This window comes from Biomphalaria glabrata, chromosome 2 (genome assembly GCF_947242115.1).
Source record: "Biomphalaria glabrata chromosome 2, xgBioGlab47.1, whole genome shotgun sequence".
NCBI classification, from domain to species: Eukaryota; Metazoa; Mollusca; class Gastropoda; family Planorbidae; genus Biomphalaria; species Biomphalaria glabrata.
In genome coordinates, this window is record NC_074712.1 from 28974885 (window position 1) to 28991383 (window position 16499).

At 38.3% G+C, this 16499-nt stretch overlaps 1 protein-coding gene across 6 annotated transcripts in view; it reads left to right on the top strand.

Moving 5' to 3' along the window:
• Nucleotides 1-16499, top strand: part of LOC106064754 (protein dimmed-like) — a 91448-nt gene that overhangs the window by 37111 nt on the left and 37838 nt on the right. Inside the window, exon 1 of one of the 6 annotated variants that reach the window (XM_056019904.1) lies at nt 5121-5239. The exons of the other annotated variants lie outside the window; for them this stretch is intronic. The gene's annotated coding sequence lies outside the window, so the exon portion shown is untranslated. Of the gene's footprint in view, nt 1-5120; nt 5240-16499 lie in introns of those variants that run through there. 6 annotated transcript variants of the gene reach the window in all.

Below are 16499 nucleotides of genomic sequence, written 5' to 3' on the forward strand. Positions count from 1 at the left end.
GATAATGTAAAGGTCATCTATTTCTGTGGCCGACGGTTAACGAGTGCCATGTGGCCAGCACAACGACCAACCGCCTTTACCTATCCCCAACTAATGTCAGGTACGCATTAAGGCTGGGTGGACTAAGGGGTGCCTAAATATCCCGAAATTAAAAATCCCAGTTTTTACCAGGATTCGAACCAGGGACCCTCCGCGCCTCCCTGTGTAGGAGTGATTGTGTCTAAACACACACAAAATTCAATAGAATGTATCAACTAATTAATAAACTGTTCACACACATCGAACGAAGACAAAATTCATTGAACTGGTGCATACAAATTCGGTCCTAATTAAGGCCGGGACAGGGTTTAACCATCTAGGTAGGGATGTGCGTGCTAGGCAGTCACGTGACCTACTTTGTAGTGATGTTTACTGAGCGAGCGACTACAGGTGTAAGGAGAAATATAGTCTATTTAACTCTATTGAATGGTAGAGACAAATCACGTATGTTCCATCCTTATGGATTTATTGTAACTAATCTAGATCTAGATCAGTGTTTCCCAAACAGTTCTTTAACGGGACACTTTGCACATTCTGAGAATTCACAAGAAACACTGATTATTTTTTTTTTAGTTTGGATTATCTCCTATTAGTTTAAATAATTGAACCATATTCTAAATTTAGATATTACTTAATTTCAAGTATAAAGCTATAATAAAATGCAGATAAAATAATAATATTAGGCTTGTCTTCGAGTCCGAAGATTAATGAAAGTACCATAAGCATATGAAAAAATTATTTTGTAATTAATGTTTGATCACTTTGATGGTATTGAGTCTTCGAAGAATCTAACTCCTTGGTATCAGGCACCCTATTGATACGCTGAGTTCCACTATCTGGTTACCTGACCTTGTCTTTTGTTGGGACAAACTCAGAAAATGTTTTGCTCCTCACAGTCGCGTGTAGGAGACGGAAGTAAGGTACTCATGTTTTGTGTGTGTGTGTGTGTGGGGGGGTACTCTTTAGACAGAACCCATTTCATGGTAGATCTTTGTATCTCTGGTTCAAATTAGAGACAAATCTAGAGCAGTTCAAAGGTCATAGTGATGCTTTTATAGACTTTGTTCGAGTAGAGCTGATAGAATCAATGGTTCTGTTCCGAGTAGAGCTGATAGAATCAATGGTTCTGTTCCGAGTAGAGCTGATAGAATCAATGGTTCTGTTCCGAGTAGAGCTGATAGAATCAATGGTTCTGTTCTGTATTTACTGTGGGATTAATTCACGTGTAGGCCTACTAATTAATGACTCCAATAGCTCGTGGGACACCTAGTCAGGCCTTGCGGAACCCTTGTGTTCCGCTGAACACAGTTTGGGAAACACTGATCTAGATCATTTCACCGGAAGCAGGATGTTTCAGGGAACACTTTGGTCCCATTGCATAGTAATAATGTTACTAAAAATACGCTCTTCTTTTTTTCTTTCAACCTAATGTTATGGTTTGCCTTTACACAATATTGCAATTAAAAGCTTCTCCTACAAAAAGGGAAGACAACTATTCTATTGATTTTTACTGATTTCCCTCCCCTGTTAAGCCTTATTTTCTTGAACTCTTTTTTGCAGTTACTTCCTTCTTTGACTCTTCCTTTTCTCTCTCGCTTCTTACAATCTTGATCTCTTCTTCTATAACCATGTTTGTCTCTATTATCTTTTCTGTCTCTCCACATCTGCCGCCTTCTTTCTCTCTCTTTCTCTCTCTATGTCTCTCACTTTGTCTCTCTCTGTCTGTGTCTCTGTCTCTCTCTCTGTCTCTCTATGTCTCTCACTTTGTCTCTCTGTCTCTCTATGTCTCTCTCTGTCTCTGTCTCTCTCTGTCTCTCTCTGTCTCTCTCTGTCTCTCTCTGTCTCTGTCTCTCTCTGTCTCTCTCTCTGTCTCTGTCTCTCTCTCTGTCTCTGTCTCTCTCTGTTTCTCTCTGTCTCTCTCTGTCTCTCTATGTCTCTCACTTTGTCTCTCTGTCTCTCTATGTCTCTGTCTCTCTCTGTCTCTGTCTCTCTCTCTGTCTCTGTCTCTCTCTGTCTCTGTCTCTGTCTCTCTCTCTCTGTCTCTCTCTCTGTCTCTCTCTCTGTCTCTCTCTCTGTCTCTCTCTCTGTCTCTCTCTGTCTCTCTCTCTGTCTCTCTCTCTGTTTCTTGTCTCTCTCTCTGTCTCTCTCTCTGTCTCTTGTCTCTCTCTCTCTCTGTCTCTCTCTCTGTCTCTTGTCTCTCTCTCTCTGTCTCTCTCTGTCTCTTGTCTCTCTCTCTCTGTCTCTCTCTCTGTCTCTGTCTCTCTCTGTCTCTCTCTCTGTCTCTCTCTGTCTCTCTCACTCTCTTTCTCTCTCTCTCGTTGTTTCTCACTTTCTCTCTCTCTCACTGCCTATTTCTCTTTCTCTCACTCTCTCATTATCTCTTTCCCTTTCTTTCTCTTTTTCTCTCACTCTGCATCTCTCTCTTTCTCTCTCATTCTCTCTCTTTCTCTCTCTCTCTGACTTTCGCTCTTTCTCTCAATCTTTATCATTCTCTCTCTCTTTTGTTTCTGTCTCTCGCTCTCACTCTCTCGTGTTCTCTCTTTTGCTCTTTCTCTCTCTGACTGTCGCTCTTGCTCTCACTCTCTCTCTCTCTCTCTCTCTCTCTCTCTATTTCATTTACATTCTTTTTCTCTCTTACAAAAATTCTCACATCTTGATGAACATCTGTCCCTCCACTCACTCTTCAAAGTGTTCTCCCTTGTGTAAACGTGTGTATGTGTGTATGTGTATTCGTGTGTACGTGTGTATGTGTAAAAGTGTGAATGTGTAAACGTGTGTATATGTGTAAGTGTACACGTGTGTGTGTGTGAACACTATATGTAAACGTGTGATTAGCGAGTTTCTCGCGTGCTGGTTAAGCTCAACAAGACATGTGTAATAAGTCTGTGCGTGCACGCGAAGGGGCAAACAACCTTTCATCTCATATTCAACACACGTGAGAACGATTACACACACACACACACACTGTCACTCACAAACACAGTCGAATGCACTCTCACACAGACATATATACACAGGTTTAGATGGATAATTACAATATTTAACCGGCTTTGCTAATTGCACTCTGTTACAACCTTGACCACAAACAGGCCAACATCGAAGCACAGAATCTTGTTTGTTTGACTCTTCGCATGAAGAGGAAAGGGGAGAGAAGCAACATTAGAATAACCCCCCTCCCCTCAGTCGTTTCTCTCTCTCTCTCTCTCTCTCTTCCTATTTCTGTTGTATATAAGCGTTAAAAAAACTGAGAAACGAAGTGAAAAGAAAACCCAGACATAAAATCGCCAACTTTCTTGAGCAGTTTGAATTATTCAATCACAAAACCCAAGAGTAAATTTGATTACAAACATGTCAGCTAAAATAAACTTAAGAATAACACTTTATGGTTGCGTCTATCCTATTGAATAAACCTGTGCAGCGTTCTCTGACCAGTTCTTTGCTGTTCTCATTTAGTCTGAGAGTCCAGTCCATGACTTCAGAATGTTCTCCCGCATTCTCTTGGCCAGATAACACCTATATTGAAACCTGAGACACCTACATTGAGACCAGAGACACCTATATTGAGACCAGAGGCACCTACATTGAGACCAGAGACACCTACATTGAGACCAGAGACACCTACATTGAGACCAGAAACACCAACATTGAGACCAGAGACACCTACATTGAGACCAGAGACACCTACATTGAGACCAGAGACACCTATATTGAGACGAGAGACACCTACATTGAGACCAGAGACACCTACATTGAGACCAGAGATACCTATATTGAGACCAGAGACACCTATAGTGAGACTAGAGACACCTATATCGAGACCAGAGACACCTACATTGAGACCAGAGACACCTACATTGAGACCAGAGACACCTATATTGAGACCAGAGACACTAGCATTGAGACCAGAAACACCTACATTGAGACGAGAGACACCTACATTGAGACCAGAGACACCAACATTGAGACCAGAGACACCTACATTGAGACCAGAGACACCTACATTGAGACCTGAGACACCTACATTGAGACCTGAGACACCTACACGAGGTTTCAGAGACAATAGACACTAACATTGAAGCCAGAAACATCTGCGATGCGGTCGCACAATACGATGACCGATCACTTGTGAAAACGATGCGTGGAAACCAGGCATGACGAAGAAGGGCAGAAGTGAAGATTGGTGGAAGACATCATGGAACAAATAGCAGACTGGACTATATTTTCCAGTAAAATAGTCCGCACTGACGCCCGAACGATTCATTTGCCTGATTTGTTTTGTTTTTAAATAGTTTTTTTTTTCCAATAATAAAATGTTAACCTCTAAAGCATGAAACGAAGCGCGCAAAATACAAATTACAATAATCTATCTATCTATCTATCTATCTATCTATCTATCTATCTCCTGATAATCTATTTCCTGGTAATATATTTCCACATATTCTTATTTCCTGCAAATCTATCTCCAGATAATCTATCTTCAGATATCCAATTTCTTGATAATCTATCTCCAGATAACCTTTTTACTGCTTGTAGGCGGTGTTTGTGAGCATGTCTGCAACCATTGATTTGAACTTCAATTGTGGAGATCCTGTAAATCTTTTCTCTTCAATAAGTTGGAAAATATGTCTTCTCCGAGTTTTTTTTATTCATCCTAAAGACACGATGGAACTAAAAAATAAAACCAGCCAAATAGCCGAAACAATTATTTCTAACCACAAAAACGAAACGAAATAGAAAAAAATAAACAAATATTTTGAAAAAAAATATCTTAGAAGAACTAAATATTATCAACTATATATCTCAATGTAGAATTTATTTCCCTTTTGACTATCAAACATAATAATTCATTACCAATTATTAATTGAATTAAAAAAAATGGTTCATGTTTTGTTAGGTACAATAAATAACTGTAAATTTTCAACTTGATCGGAAAAAGGGAGAATTTACATGTGCAATTATCTAAGGGGACTAAACCCCACATGTTTAGCCGTATCTCTTAATACTGGAGGATTATTTTCCCTTTTTTGTATTAAAAAAATAATTACCGTTAATTTTTTTACTAATTAGTCAATTTTTAAAATGGTTCTTGTCTTGTTAGGTACAATAAACAGGTGTGCAAAGTTTCAACTTGATCCGAGATTGGGTGTGAGAGAAATAACGTGTTCAAAATTTGTACCAGACAGACAGACAGACATACTGAGTAAGTTGATATAAGCTTTATAGAAGCATGATAGGTAGATTTTATTCCCAGTTCTGAATAGCAAATAATTGTAAACTTGTCTAGACAATTAATTTCCTTTTTTTTTTACTTCCAAATCTAAATTGAGAGGACATTTGATATTCAAAAAATATCTCTAACGATGATTAATATCAGGTTTATAATACCTGTTTATCTATATCTGTTGTGGGTGTAAATTTCAGCTATTTCTTCCGATGATATTAGATCTTGAAATGTTTATGTGACATACATTCATGATACTGATACCTTACCTTTTGATTCTGTCAGGAGGGTAGGTCACAGAAGATGACTCGGATGACCAGTTCCCGCCCTCCTTTCTTTCTTGACTTCTGTCGTAATGACACACTTAAAATCGTACACTATTCTTGATGCTGATCTTAACGATATGGTGGCCCAGTGCTGAAATGCTTGGCTTCCGAATTAAGGGGGGAAGGATTTTGAATTTCAGACTTTTTTTTAGCACCCCCCCCTCCTCCTATTTGAGTTCATCGAACTCAAACGAATTCTGGACATGTATGCGGCTGGTCTTTGTTCTGTTACAAAAGGCCTTAGATGAGCCATCTACCTCGTAGTTCATACCTATCATTTCTTTTCTTATTTTTACCTGTCTGCACATTGTCAGGTTTATCCAAATAACTGAATAGTGCCATGTTACTATCTTTCCATTGGACGATCCTTAGAAATGAATGTTTAACGTTGGTACTCTTTTACTGGCATGACATCCTCGTGAAAACGTTTTTTAGAGAAGATAGTTAAGTCAGCATGTAAACACAATTAACACGGGGGTGGGGGGGGGCTTCTACAGCAAGTTCTTGCGAACTAACTTGCACGTAGAGTGGAAGAAAGAAAGGCCCGCTCTCCCTTACCGGGGTTGTAAGCCGTGAAGGTCTTCTCATGGTTAGTGACGGTACAGAGAAGGAATACGTAGGAATCCCTCGTGGAACTCTTGTCTTCCACTTGCCGGACAGTTAGAACCGGTTAGACTTTAGAAATATTGGCCTCAGAATAAACGAATGTGAAAAAACAATGGTCCTGTAGTTGATGAGATTGCCTGACAGAAGGGCCAATGAAGAGCTAGTCTCTTATTCCTGTAGTTGATGAGATTGCCTGACAGGAGGGTCAATAAAGAGCTAGTCTCTTATTATTCCTGTAGTTGATGAGATTGTCTAACAGAAGGGTCAATGAAGAGCTAGTCTCTTATTCCTGTAGTTGATGAGATTGCCTGACAGAAGGGCCAATGAAGAGCTAGTCTCTTATTCCTGTAGTTGATGAGATTGCCTGACAGGAGGGTCAATAAAGAGCTAGTCTCTTATTATTCCTGTAGTTGATGAGATTGTCTAACAGAAGGGTCAATGAAGAGCTAGTCTCTTATTCCTGTAGTTGATGAGATTGCCTGATAGAAGGGCCAATGAAGAGCTAGTCTCTTATTCCTGTAGTTGATGAGATTTCCTGACAGAAGGGTCAATGAAGAGCTAGTCTCTTATTCCTGTAGTTGATGAGATTGCCTGACAGAAGGGCCAATGAAGAGCTAGTCTCTTATTCCTGTAGTTGATGAGATTTTCCGACAGGAGGGTCAATAAAGAGCTAGTCTCTTATTCCTGTAGTTGATGAGATTGCCTGACAGAAGGGCCAATGAAGAGCTAGTCTCTTATTCCTGTAGTTGATGAGATTTTCCGACAGGAGGGTCAATAAAGAGCTAGTCTCTTATTCCTGTAGTTGATGAGATTTCCTGACAGGAGGGTCAATAAAGAGCTAGTCTTTTATTCCTGTAGTTGATGAGATTGCCTGACAGAAGGGTCAATGAAGAGCTAGTCTCTTATTCCTGTAGTTGATGAGATTTCCTGACAGAAGAGTCAATGAAGAGCTAGTCTCTTATTCCTGTAGTTGATGAGATTGCCTGACAGAAGGGTCAATGAAGAGCTAGTCTCTTATTCCTGTAGTTGATGAGATCGCCTGACAGAAGGGTCAATGAAGAGCTAGTCTCTTATTCCTGTAGTTGATGAGATTGCCTGACAGAAGGGTCAATGAAGAGCTAGTCTCTTATTCCTGTAGTTGATGAGATTGCCTGACAGAAGGGTCAATGAAGAGCTAGTCTCTTATTCCTGTAGTTGATGAGATTGCCTGACAGAAGGGTCAATGAAGAGCTAGTCTCTTATTCCTGTAGTTGATGAGATTGCCTGACAGAAGGGTCAATGAAGAGCTAGTCTCTTATTCCTGTAGTTGATGAGATTGCCTGACAGAAGGGTCAATGAAGAGCTAGTCTCTTATTCCTGTAGTTGATGAGATTGCCTGACAGGAGGGTCAATGAAGAGCTAGTCTCTTATTCCTGTAGTTGATGAGATTGCCTGACAGGAGGGTCAATGAAGAGCTAGTCTCTTATTCCTGTAGTTGATGAGATTTCCTGACAGAAGGGTCAATGAAGAGCTAGTCTCTTATTCCTGTAGTTGATGAGATTGCCTGACAGAAGGGTCAATGAAGAGCTAGTCTCTTATTCCTGTAGTTGATGAGATTGCCTGACAGAAGGGTCAATGAAGAGCTAGTCTCTTATTCCTGTAGTTGATGAGATTGCCTGACAGAAGGGTCAATGAAGAGCTAGTCTCTTATTCCTGTAGTTGATGAGATTGCCTGACAGAAGGGTCAATGAAGAGCTAGTCTCTTATTCCTGTAGTTGATGAGATTGCCTGACAGAAGGGTCAATGAAGAGCTAGTCTCTTATTCCTGTAGTTGATGAGATTGCCTGACAGAAGGGTCAATGAAGAGCTAGTCTCTTATTCCTGTAGTTGATGAGATTGCCTGACAGAAGGGTCAATGAAGAGCTAGTCTCTTATTCCTGTAGTTGATGAGATTTCCTGACAGAAGGGTCAATGAAGAGCTAGTCTCTTATTCCTGTAGTTGATGAGATTGCCTGACAGAAGGGTCAATGAAGAGCTAGTCTCTTATTCCTGTAGTTGATGAGATTGCCTGACAGAAGGGTCAATGAAGAGCTAGTCTCTTATTCCTGTAGTTGATGAGATTGCCTGACAGAAGGGTCAATGAAGAGCTAGTCTCTTATTCCTGTAGTTGATGAGATTGCCTGACAGAAGGGTCAATGAAGAGCTAGTCTCTTATTCCTGTAGTTGATGAGATTGCCTGACAGAAGGGTCAATGAAGAGCTAGTCTCTTATTCCTGTAGTTGATGAGATTGCCTGACAGAAGGGTCAATGAAGAGCTAGTCTCTTATTCCTGTAGTTGATGAGATTGCCTGACAGAAGGGTCAATGAAGAGCTAGTCTCTTATTCCTGTAGTTGATGAGATTGCCTGACAGAAGGGTCAATGAAGAGCTAGTCTCTTATTCCCGATGTTTTCTAACTTCATAGTAGGACTCGACTATTGTCAGACACTCTGCAATTGTTATATTAAGAGAATAGGTTGCACAAAATGTATACATTAAACAACCCTGAATAACAAGCGTATTGAGATACTAACGATTTGAAGAGTAGCACCTGCTACCTCTAGAACAGCTAGTCAAATAGACACACAAGCCAATGGGCTCAGATTACACCTACGCACTGCACGAGAAGGCATTAGCTTCAATCTACATTCTGACAAAGGAGCTTACGATTACATCATTGTTTCAACTTGTGTTTGTAATATGCTTGCATGGTCAATAATTATTTGTAGTCACTGGCTCAAAGCAGAACTCTCTATAATCTGAGAATGTCAGTAGTTATACAAGCAGGGACGGATTTACGGCAGTACTAGATTATGAGGCCGCTCCGGGGCCCAACTCTTAAAGGGGGGCCTAAAAAATATCTCGCGTGTTTTTCGTTACAAAATATGCCTATTAAATATAAGAAAATAAGAGAAATAATACTACATTCACAAGCACTCTACTTTTTCTTCACAACTAAGATATGATTTAGTTATTACTTTTACTCAGTGGATTTTTATTGAAGGGCCTCTACTTACTCAAACCCGGCACTAGATCTATTTGTTTAATAATTGTTTTTCTATCGTTCAAGAAGGAAACATGTTTATATTTCACGATTCAATTCCTTTACGCAAGTTATAGATTATTGCAGGACGAAATCCCAGTGTTAACTCCCCGAATAGTTTTATTAAGTCAAGGTGTTTTTTTTCTTTTTATTCTTTTAGGTCTAAATTAAAATTTCAGAATTTAAAACCTATTTTTCATATTTTCTGAAACAAATATACCAATACTATTTAATATAACCGTAGCATGGGCCTAATGAAATACAATCTTAGACACCCATTAAATTCAACTAAGGCTGTATATTTAAATAACAAATCAGCTTTAGGTAGTTTTTAAGCAAATAACTTCTTGTTTTATGACCATCCTGAAGCCCTTCAACCTTTGCTAAGTTTATCCTGACCTTGCATCATTAAGTATTGAAAACGTCAGCAGGTCTGCTATGCTCAGGCTTATGAATAATTTATACATTATTTCTATTTGTATTTTTGGTTCACGTCAATCGAGCAAGACGTCAAGGGTCAAAGAACTCATACAGTAATACAAATTGAGCTTGAATGACGTCTTTGCTGTCGTGTGTTTTTTGTTTTATTTTGTTTTTTTATCCCAAAATACTATCCCTCATAGTCATACACAGTTACAGTTAGTACTAATAATAATAATAATAATAATCTATATTATACAAAAGGAAATTGTCTAACCATGTGTGCAAGACACCAAACAAAACAGTACAACTCTAGAAAACAAAATATACAAACACAGTACTGTCATATAACAATGAACATTTTTTTTTACCTTATTAACTCTTTCTCTCCGTAATTATTTTTCCACATTTTGAAGGAATTCTTCATTTTGCTCTACTATTTCACTACCCTGTTATGATTGGGCTTTAATAGCTTTGTTGTTTGTTTCAGAAAATGTTGTGTTTGGTCTAGAATTAAAGGGAAATGCATGCTCTTTTTAAATAATTCAAAGTCAAGTTTAAAAAGTAAACATAAATTTAATTTAATGAGGTAAAAATCACCGATGGTATTGTCGATTAGGAAAGAAAGAGTTAATAATGTTACATGAATCTTAATTAATTTTAACCAGAATGAAGTGAGTTTAAAAATATGTTTCGGTAAGATTTCAATATTTATACGACTGCATTAACCTTTTGTTATTCTGTATGAATTATAAAGTAACGTGAAAATCATTTTGAAAACATGACGACAATATCAATTCTTATTTATTCTATCTTAGGTCATAATTTTAGATTGTCGTATGCGCACAAAAAAATAGTTGAAATGGCTGCTTATGGTTTAACGTAAAAACGCGTTTTTTAGTCGACAGCCGGTTTTATCTTCATAAACAAAGTCTTCAAATAAGAATGATGTTTGAATGTTCAACGCATGTGGTCATTGATGGGCATGTACAATTGTAGGAGAGATCTTTTCAACTCTTTTTGTTTTTGTTATCTTCAAAATGATGACAATAGGTTCAACGTACAACCTAATCTGTACATCCCCATTAATCTAGGCAACTAACGGGCTACCTGTAACAGCATTAATCTAGGCAACTAACGGGCTACCTGTAACAGCATTTATCTAGGCAACTAACGGGCTACCTGTAACAGCATTAATCTAGGCAACTAACGGGCTACCTGTAACAGCATTAATCTAGGCAACTAACGGGCTACCTGTAACAGCATTAATCTAGGCAACTAACGGGCTACCTGTAACAGCATTAATCTAGGCAACTAACGGGCTACCTGTAACAGCATTAATCTAGGCAACTAACGGGCTACCTGTAACAGCATTAATCTAGGCAACTAACGGGCTACCTGTAACAGCATTAATCTAGGCAACTAACGGGCTACCTGTAACAGCATTAATCTACGAAACTAACGAGCTACCTGTACCAGCATTAATCTAGGCAACTCATAACCCAGTCATTATATTTAACTTATAACCCAATAACTGTAGGCAATTTATAATACTAGTCATGTGCTAACCCCATCAACGTAGTCAACTTATAACCCCATCAATTCGACTAACTTATAACACACATTAATTTGACTAATTTATAACACACATTAATTGACTAATTTATAACACACATTAATTTCACTAATTGATAACACGATCACTTCGATTAACTTGTAACAACATCAATTCCACTAACTTATAGCCCCCATCAATTCCACTAACTTATAGCCCCCATCAATTCCACTAACTTATAGCCCCCATCAATTCCACTAACTTATAGCCCCCATCAATTCTACTAACTTATAGCCCCCATTAATTCCACTAACTTATAGCCTCCATCAATTCCACTAACTTATAGCCCCAATCAATTCCACTAACTTATAGCCCCCATCAATTCCACTAACTTATAGCCCCCATCAATTCCACTAACTTATAGCCCCCATCAATTCCACTAACTTATAGCCCCCATCAATTCCACTAACTTATAGCCCCAATCAATTCCACTAACTTATAGCCCCCATCAATTCCACTAACTTATAGCCCCAATCAATTCCACTAACTTATAGCCACCATCAATTCCACTAATTTATAGCCCCCATTAATCGACTAACTTATAGCCCCCATCAATTCCACTAACTTATAGCTGCCATCAATTCCACTAACTTATAGCCCCCATCAATTCCACTAACTTATAGCCCCCATCAAATCCACTAACTTATAGCCCCCATCAATTCCACTAACTTATAGCCCCCATCAATTCCACTAACTTATAGCCCCCATCAATTCCACTAACTTATAGCCCCCATCAAATCCACTAACATATAGCCCCCATCAATTCCACTAACTTATAGCCCCCATCAATTCCACTAACTTATAGCCCCCATCAAATCCACTAACTTATAGCCCCCATCAAATCCACTAACTTATAGCCCCCATCAATTCCACTAACTTATAGCCCCAATCAATTCCACTAACTTATAGCCCCCATCAATTCCACTAACTTATAGCCCCCATCAAATCCACTAACTTATAGCCTCCATCAATTCCACTAACTTATAGCCCCCATCAATTCCACTAACTTATAGCCCCCATCAAATCCACTAACTTATAGCCCCCATCAATTCCACTAACTTATAGCCCATATCAATTCCACTAACTTATAGCCCCCATCAATTCCACTAACTTATAGCCCCCATCAATTCCACTAACTTATAGCCCCCATCAATTCCACAAACTTATAGCCCCAATCAATTCCACTAACTTATAGCCCCCATTATTTCCACTAACTTATAGCCACCATCAATTCCACTAATTTATAGCCCCCATTAATCGACTAACTTATAGCCCCCATCAATTCCACTAACTTATAGCTACCATCAATTCCACTAACTTATAGCCCCCATCAATTCCACTAACTTATAGCCCCCATCAAATCCACTAACTTATAGCCCCCATCAATTCCACTAACTTATAGCCCCAATCAATTCCACTAACTTATAGCCCCCATCAATTCCACTAACTTATAGCCCCCATCAAATCCACTAACTTATAGCCCCCATCAATTCCACTAACTTATAGCCCCCATCAATTCCACTAACTTATAGCCCCCATCAATTCCACTAACTTATAGCCCCCATCAAATCCACTAACTTATAGCCCCCATCAATTCCACTAACTTATAGCCCCAATCAATTCCACTAACTTATAGCCCCCATCAATTCCACTAACTTATAGCCCCCATCAAATCCACTAACTTATAGCCCCCATCAATTCCACTAACTTATAGCCCCCATCAATTCCACTAACTTATAGCCCCCATCAAATCCACTAACTTATAGCCCATATCAATTCCACTAACTTATAGCCCCCATCAATTCCACTAACTTATAGCTCCCATCAATTCCACTAACTTATAGCCCCCATCAATTCCACTAGCTTATAGCCACCATCAATTCCACTAACTTATAGCCATCATCAATTCTACTAACTTATAGCCCCCATCAATTCTACTAACTTATAGCCACCATCAATTCTACTAGCTTAAAGCCACCATCAATTCCACTAACTTATAGCCCCCATCAATTCCACTAACTTATAGCACCCATCAATTCCTTTAACTTATAGCCCCCATCAAATCCACTAACTTATAGCCCCCATCAATTCCACTAACTTATAGCCCCCATCAATTCCACTAACTTATAGCCCCCATCAATTCCACTAACTTATAGCCCCCATCAATTCCACTAACTTATAGCCACCATCAATTCCACTAACTTATAGCCACCATCAATTCCACTAACTTATAGCCCCCATCAATTCCACTAACTTATAGCCCCCATCAATTCCACTAACTTATAGCCCCCATCAATTCCACTAACTTATAGCCCCCATCAATTCCACTAACTTATAGCCCCCATCAAATCCACTAACTTATAGCCCCCATCAATTCCACTAACTTATAGCCCCCATCAATTCCACTAACTTATAGCCCCCATCAATTCCAATAACTTATAGCCCCCATCAAATCCACTAACTTATAGCCCCCATCAATTCCACTAACTTATAGCCCCCATCAATTCCACTAACTTATAGCCCCCATCAATTCCACTAACTTATAGCCCCCATCAATTCCACTAACTTATAGCCCCCATCAATTCCACTAACTTATTGCCCGAATTATTCCACTAACTTATAGCCCCATCAATTCGACTAACTTATAGCCCCCCATCAATTCGACTAGCTTATAGCCCCCATCAATTCGACTAGCTTATAGCCCCCCATCAATTCGACTAGCTTATAGCCCCAATCAATTCAACAAACTTTTATTTAACCCTTTCAATTCAACTAGCTTACAAGCCCAGATCTAAGGGAAACCTGTAATTCCATCAATGTGGACACATTAAGGTGATTTTCAATTTCTTGAACTTAAAATTAACGCACGAGACAAACAGAAAGATAACTCTAAATGTGAATACAAGATCTAGTATTGCTAACTTTTAAGAACTGTGAGCTCATTTCACAGAATCGATTGGCTTCATTTTGTTTTTCAGTCTTGGCAAGTTTACACATCTAGATTTGGCTAGATTTGGCTAACATTTTATTTCCTGTGGTCACTGTTGATTTGATCACTTTGATAAGAGGGAATTGAATAATAGACTCAGGTAGACCGAAACCTTATATAAAGAACAGATGTTTTCACACAAAAAATATTGTGCTGAAAAAAAGTGTAAATTAAAAAAAGTATGAACATAAACATATTGAGAAAGTGGATTGGTGAGAGGGAAATAGAGAGGAGGAGGATAGAGACATGAAGGAGAGTGAAGCAGAGAGAGGGAGAAGGGAGGAAATAGGGAAAGAGGGATTATAGGCTAGAATAATGAAAGAGAGTGAGGGATTCTAAAAAGAGTTGAGAGAGAGAGAGGGATTAGAGAGAGAGGTGAGCGAGACAGAGACAATAGAGAGAGATGAAAGAAATAGAGATAATAGAAAGAGGTGAGAAAGAAAGGGATTATAGAAAGAGAGGTGAAAGAGAGAGCGGGATTATAGAAAGAGTGGTGAAAGAGAGAGCGGGATTATAGAAAGAGTGGTGAAAGAGAGAGGGATTATAGAAAGAGTGGTGAAAGAGAGAGCGGGATTATAGAAAGAGGTGAAATAGATGGAGAGAGGGAGATTAGAAAGAGGCGAAAGAGAGAGGGATTATAGAAAGAGTGGTGAGAGAGAGAGAGGGATTATAGAGCGGTGACAGAATAAAGAATGTAGACTAAACAAGTGAGAGAAAGAAGTGGAAGATGGATCTAAATAAAGGAAGTCATTAAGACAGAATTAATAAGGATCAAACTATTGACCATTGTTTGTGACTGAGTGGTCAATACAAAATGTTGCTGTATGGATCTTTTAAACTCCGTCTAACTCTTATAGCACATTAGACTCTATAACCTTAAAGCCTTGAAAACAAAATCATGACATCTCCTATCTCTACCATCTCAGCATATTGTCATTCAACCATTTCTGTTCCTTCTGTTCCTTTGTTTCCATCTATAAAAATTTGCCAAACTTTGACTGGTGAAGTAAATCAATAACTGGAGAGCGTGTGTCAGGTGTGTGTGTGACAACATTTCCAACAAGGTCGAACTAACGACTTAACTATGAGAAGTGACATCTGGTCGCTACCTAATTTAGAGATAGGAGTATAAATATATAGGTCTACATTTAGAGATAGATGGACTTATAAATAGGCGCAAAGAGAAATAAATAGGATACAATTAGATAGATAGATAGATAGATAGATAGATATATAGATAGATAGATAGATAGATAGATAGATAGATAGATAGATAGATAGATAGATAGATAGATAGATAGATAGAAAGATAGATAGATAGATAGATAGATAGATAGATAGATAGATAGATATATAGATAGATAGATAGATAGGTAGATAGATAGAAAGATAGATAGATAGATAGATAGATAGATAGATAGATAGATAGATAGATAGATAGATAGATAGATAGATAGATAGAAAGATAGATAGAAAGATAGATAGATAGATAGATAGATAGATAGATAGAAAGATAGATAGATAGATAGATAGATAGATAGATAGATAGATAGATAGATAGATAGATAGATAGAAAGATAGATAGATAGATAGATAGATAGATAGATAGATAGATAGATAGAAAGATAGATAGATAGATAGATAGATAGATAGAAAGATAGATAGATAGATAGATAGATAGATAGATAGATAGATAGATAGATAGATAGATAGATAGAAAGATAGATAGATAGACAGACACACAGATAGATAGATAGACAGACAGACTACAGACAGATAGATAGATAGACAGACAGACAACAGGGAAGTGAAACCAATTTGACTGAGACAGACTTTATAATTATTCCTATGGCACGGTTGATAGGCTCGCCCTGCATTTATATCATGAAGTATTTTTCGCTCTATTCATAAAGCCAGGACTCGCAACTGAACATCACATACTTTTACTGATAATCTCGATTGCATGTACACAGGTGTATAGTATTGAATTCAGTGACCCCTAGTAACGGTTTTTTGTTGTATTGTTGAAAGGCGAAAAGTTGTTTAAGAATTGTTTATTTTTTATTTTTGATATTTTATTTTCTCTACTGAATGCCATGATCTCATCTCTGGTCCATTCTGGGGCATAGTGAGACACTGGACACCCTTTTATTTAAATTTGTACTAAATACAAGCCAAGTTTCTAATATTAAATTCTCATTGAAAGTTTGAATGTAGTATGCA